The sequence below is a fragment of the Natator depressus genome, chromosome 1 (assembly GCF_965152275.1).
Source record: "Natator depressus isolate rNatDep1 chromosome 1, rNatDep2.hap1, whole genome shotgun sequence".
NCBI lineage: Eukaryota > Metazoa > Chordata > Testudines > Cheloniidae > Natator > Natator depressus.
In genome coordinates this window covers 188,930,538-188,936,868 of record NC_134234.1, presented here as the reverse complement: position 1 = coordinate 188,936,868, position 6,331 = coordinate 188,930,538, and positions in this window count along the sequence as shown.

Sequence of the window (6,331 nt, the reverse complement as noted above, 5' to 3'; positions counted from 1 at the left end):
GGGCGTCTCCTCCTCCTGAGGTCGGCACATGATTCTAGGCTGGAAAATAAAAGGAGGCATGTTAAGCTTGGTAGTGATGAGAGAGGTGGTCAAAAATGTTGTTCGAAAGACTTTTGACAGTTTCTGTGAGAATTTCAGTCTTGCTTAAAAAAAAAAAATTAAATAAGCCACTGGGGAAAATTAAAATGTCTCTCTGGCTGCCTGCTTGGAAGGCTGTAGACAATTTCACTTTGCCACAGAAAGTGACAAAAGCTTTTATTGAAGGCTGCTAAGGGACAGTGTTGGGGCGCTCTGCCACCCCTCCCTTCCCCCACAGTTCTGAGGAAATGAGGCAGAACACAGAGGCCCTGGTTCTGGTGAGAGAGAGACATGAGACTTGTCCCATAAATTGATTCCCTTTTTTTCATCCACTTCTAGCTGATGGTCCCCCACAGCATTTACTTTCTCCAGCCAGATGCACACAACCTGTGGGGATGGCCTGCTCTCTTCTCCCCAAGATAGGTTGACGTGGGTTATCTTCCCCAGCTTCTCCCCTCTCTCGCTTTTTTTTCCATCTTGCCCTCGCTCTGTGAGCATACCTCCTGACACATGGAACTGTTAGGAAGAGAGGGAAGAAGGCACATGGCTCCTTGTCTATGGTGGGCCTGACAAGGGGGAAACAGGAGCACTAATCCTGGCCCCCATAGTGGTAGTGTTGAATGGCCACAGCAGAAGGAGCTGAGAGCCACTCATGCCTGCCTACAGTGGCAAGTGGGCAGAGAAAGAAACTAGGAGATGGCAGATTCCAATCACATTTCATGGTTGCTGAAACCTGGGGTCTTATCCCCAGCCTGGTAGCAACTCCCTGGAGATTTGCAGCAAGGACATACAGCTCTGGGCTCCTGCAGGTAATCTGCTCCAAGTTCTGACTAGTGAGAAACTGCTCTAGAAAGTTGGTAGTGACCACAGGCATTTAAATTGAGGATGTGGGAGAAACACAAAAGGTGCTATAAGGGCTGATTGTAGCCGTGAAACAGGAGGTGGCTGGAAGACACAAGTCAGTGACAGCCCAGCCCTAGTGCATGTAAAGGGAAGTGTTCCATCATTTTTTATATAATTCTCAAGCACTGTATAAATCCAAGTGCTAATTATTGTTCGTCCTAATTAATAGCATTACAACAGAGTCCTGCATTTTTAGGCACCTAAATGTCTTTGAAATCTTCCCCCGAAGCTGTTTTAAATTTGGTGTAAAGAAGCTGCTTGTAGGACTAGTGCTCTGTCCTACAAGCCTCCCAGAGACTGTTACAGATGCAGGAAGTGGCTGAGTCAAAAATAGAAATGTACAGCTTAAAACTCATTTTGATGAAGACAAAAGGCCAAATATGGGGTGAGGGGAGAATGAAAAGCAGAAAATAGGGTCAAGAAACATAATAGTGGAGAGCTGATGGGCCAGTGGATTAATAACAGGATGTGAAATCTTTAAGCTCTAGGTTACCATTTCCCTGCTTCCAGTATGTGTTGGTACCAAAGAGAATGTTACTCTGGTAACTTTACTGTGGCTTGGGAGAAATGAGTTCCTGATCTCATTGTAGTTCTTAGTCGATGTACATCTCAAAACCCACCGCTACAGTTGGTACTGATTGGCACCCGCTTCAGTCATCACAGCAGGGATGCTAAGGACTGAATGGACTTAAATGTCCCTTTCGTTCCTAAATGGGGGCTTCCTTGGTCAGGGTGGCAGCACATTGATGGGTAGAGTTGCAGCTGTGTGGGACATTTAGCCTGCTGTTGCACGGTGCAGACCTATTGAACATAATATTTTTAAAGGGCCCTGATGTGTCAGCTGCTCTTCTGGTTAATGATGATTAAAAGTTTCAGGATAGTGGAGTTCATTATGGAGTTACCCACCTAGCATTTTTCATTTTCTCTATGAGATCAACTTTCCCAAGGTCCTGAAAATGTATTCTTTGCTCCTGGCCAGCACTTTGGAACAGGAAACATAGAGGCAGCTCCGCAGATGCCTTCCAAAAAAATTACACAATGCTGAATGAGTGTTGGGACAGGACACAAAAGTCTACACAGCAACTAGACATCCCTTGGCTGGCCAGCGTTAACTGACTCGGGCGTGGGCTGCTTCCTTGCTGTGTAGGCTATAGCACTCGGGCTGGAGCCCAGGCTCTAAGACCCTGCGGGGTACACACAGCAATGAAACAGCCCCTCAGCTCAAGGCCACAAGCCAGAGTCGGCTGGCACAGGCCAGCCGCAGGCTTTTCTTTGCTGTGTAGAAGCACCCTAAGTGTTCAGTGGGATCAGTATAGACTTGATGACATACTGGATGGAGTATCAGACCTTGCCAAGAGTGCATGACTGTTCATGTCCACAGGCTGCCAACCAGTAAAGACACACAAACCCTAATCCTAGTACAGTTACTGAGATAATTCTCTAGCCCAAATGGCAGCTATTTATGCTTTCAAAACAGAGGAGCTTTAGTTCTTCTTTGGTTCCTTTTGTGACCATGAAATGCATGCAGCCAGGCAACCTCCTGCCAAATAGGATGAATTTCAGCAAAGCTCTAGACCTTTACCATAATAAGGAGTATTTAACACGTTTATTCAAGCCTTGTGTAACCTGGGATCAGACTTTCTCATTGTTGCAAGTTGTCACTCTAGTCCCTTGCGGTGGTGAGAGAAGTTGAATGATGGATCAAATAGATGTGGATTTGTCAGCATGCAGGAGGTTATAACAGACAAAAATTATCACAGTCAGGATCCTTCCTGCCATGTGAAAGCAATCTGACGAGCCCTGACAGTCAAGCTGAGTCAGGTCAGGTGGTGATAACAGCAATTATAAGTTGTGCTATGGAATCATTAAATACCATCTGTCATGGGTAACAGAGAGCACATACATCTAATGTCCTTCCTATATTTCCTTCATCCAGCACTTGTTCACCAGAGGAAGAGACTGGTAAGGGGAGAGAAGCAGGCATGAACTGAGATGCAGAGCTGCATTTGGGGTTTAACTGCTTCTCTGCTGGAGCCTCTTCCTTGCACCTCGTGTGGGACTTACTTAAATGGATGGTTTCATTTGCTGTATCACTAGACAGTGCAAATGTCTGCATTGGCATTCAGTTTTCCCACATTTTTCTGATTGAATGCTGCTTGAAAGCATGTGTGTAAAATTTTTAAGAAGTTAAGTCCCAGTTTCAAAAGTCATTTAGGCACTTCTGCACCATAGTAAGCATTGAAAGTTAATAGGGTTTCAGTTTTTAAATGCCTAAGTCATTTTTGAAAATGGGACTTAGGTGCTCTTAAAAAATTTGTCCTGTTTTTAACACTGGAATTAGACAGGTGTAGTAAGGTTATTGTTTCTTCCAGTCCTCTCATTACTCAGAGTAGTAACCAAGTACTTTGTCCAAAAGGTTGAATTTTGGTTTGGAGATTTTGACGGCAACAACAAAGGAGCTCATTTGGCTTTCCTAAGGCATAAGCTGACTCTGAGCCATCAGTGCATTCTGAGGTAGTCTATTTTTGATCTACTAAAACCACAGCCAAAAACCCAACAAGGCAAAGCCTTTTCCCCTTAAAAACTGCTTCTGTCAGTTCGTGCCGACATGTGCATCACAGAGGAAACCACACATCTGCCCCCTACGTCTTGTTTTCTGACAGCACCTGCCACCTTCTGTGTGGTGTATAAAACAAAGAACAAGAAGCCTGGCTTGAAAGATAATAGCCATTGTGGTAAATGGGAATGGCTTTGAGGAAGTTCATGTCTGAGAAACAACTTCTAACTTTTAGAAGACTGGCATATCCCAGCCTGTGACCCTGGTGAATGACTAAGTTCAGCAAATGCAAATTGTGGACAGTGGCTAGCAAGGCCAGAATAGTGAAATGCAGTTTATTGCCAAGTACCATGGAAGTCTTAAACTGCCCCAATCCAGTGTAGTTTGCAGACTGCAGTTCTCACAGGGCAAACCTCTCTTTGTTGAGTGAAATACAATTACTTCCATAAAGAAGTCTCCAAAAGTTATAATCCAGTGTATTTGGGTGACCGAATGCACCCCTAGATTGTCACCGTACACACCATTCTAATAATGTTTTCTACAAAATATGTCTTTTGAGGTATCATTTGAAAACTAATAACTCACTGGTCAATAATATGATGAAATGTGTGTAGCAACATTATCTGTAAAGTTATGAATTCCCCCTGAGTAATGTTGGTAGCACATGTTCAAATCCATGTAGCCCCAATTAGGTAGGACTCCTCAAGCAGGTCTTAAATAAAGGAATATGTGCGTACCTCAATTTATGTATAAGTGGTAAACAAGGTCCTTGAAACAGCAAGAGGGAGACAAGGCAAAACTGCATTTTAGCAAACAGCGTGAAACCTCTCTCATGATGAGACCCCCCATGTCTCCATGCTGGAAAGACCTTTATCTAAGGATTAACCTTCAGGAAAATGCATTTCAAAGGGTGACAGAACTATTAAAGTGAGGGGGCAAAACTACCCCATATTATATCTCCCTGTCCATCTCTCTCTCTTTTCCACCTAAGAAGACAAAAGACACAGACTATGGACTTTGGGAGCAAATCCTGCCCTGAAACTTGCTCAGCAATGTTGCTGGGAACCTGTTGTAAGAATGTTGCCTTCAACCAAGTCTAGTTTGTGAAGTTTAGAAAGCGTTTTATCTTTAACATTTTAGAAAGTGTTTTATCTCTTGTAACTATTTCTGAGTTTAACACTTTAATACTTAAAAAGAAAAGGAGTATTTGTGGCACCTTAGAGATTAAAAAAATTATTGGAGCATAAGCTTTCGTGAGCTACAGCTCACTTCATCGGATGCATCGGACTAACACGGCTGCTACTCTGAAACCTGCTTTAATACTTGAACTCACTTAAAATCTATCTCTTTATAGTTAAATGAACTTGTTTTATTCTTTAATTAAAACTAATCTGGTGTTGTCTTTAAACCGAATGATGTGAGTATCAGACTGTTGTATGTTGATCCCCTTAGAGGGGTAATGGACCTAATGTATCTGAACTGCCCAGGAGAGGACCGGACATCGCAGAACACGCATTCTTGGGAGGAAAATCAGGACTGGGAGTATGTTGGGGTCACCCTGCAAGTAGTAACCAAGGCTACTGGAAACCAGAGCATGGCTGATGTTTGGTAATAGGCTGCTGGGGTCAGAGTTGCTGGACCATGGCTGTGGCTGTATACAGACACTCTCGGTGTGCCCTGCATGCTGTTTGCCTGTCTATGAGCGGCCCAGGTGGCAGCTGTTGCAGCAAAGCATTGTGAGGCACTGCAGGTTGCGGGCAGGGGTGAAATACCCCCTCGCTGGTCTGGATTGCACCCCGGAATGTCATCGGGTGACTATTTCTACTTTTATTGAATGAAATCTGTATCTCTATAGTACTGTGGGGAACAGCCCCTTGAGAGAGTTTTCTTGGTGGTACCATAGCTACAGATATAGTATGGAACAGTGGCACATTGGGATGTGATTAAACTCTAGAAATATCCCATGAGTTCATCTGCCAGAGCTAGAAGGGGAACATCTACGACCATCTCCCACCTCTTGGTGACATCAGCTGAGAATTTTGGCTCTGAACTGGCATCAAACCTTTTAGAAACCGTTACCCCCCATCCCCTCCCCGGCAGAGCTGGACCTGCAACTTGTTGGTGCTAGACGTACATCTCCTATGTATGCCCTATGAGAAACTAGGTGATTTTAAATAGAGTACTTCTCTTACTTGATACAGTCAAGGGATCCCAAGAATCTTAAACAGCCAGTGTGATGTCTTTTCTTATGTTTGCAGCCAATATCCAGTATAACTGTACAAGACACTGTCCTTAAGGAACACATGCTAGGGATAGGAGACAGGACTGAGACTAAAGATCTGGGTTTTCATAGATTTTTTTAAGGTTCGAAGGGACCGTTGTGATCATCTAGTCTGACCTCTTTTCCTGGCTCTGCAACTGACCTGTGTGACCCCAGGCCAGTCAGTTGAACTGTGCCTCATTTTCCCCATCTGTAAAATGGGGTTGATACTTACCACGTCAGTGAAGTGCTTTGAGAGCTACGGATGAAGAGCTTTATATAAGAGCTAAATATTATAATGAGGTAATTTTCTGTCTTTAAACATATTGAGTACAATTTTACTTGGCCTTGATTAGCAGATCATCTCAGTTAAGCAACAGATTTCTGATGGCCCCTTTAAGTGATCACATAAGACAGGTTCGGTCTTGGGTGCCATTTGTCCCTGTTTAGTTCCTACGTTTCACAAAATATCTATCAGCTTTAGCCCTTCTCCTTAGTCTCTTACGCCAATCTTTGAACATAAATGGATATTG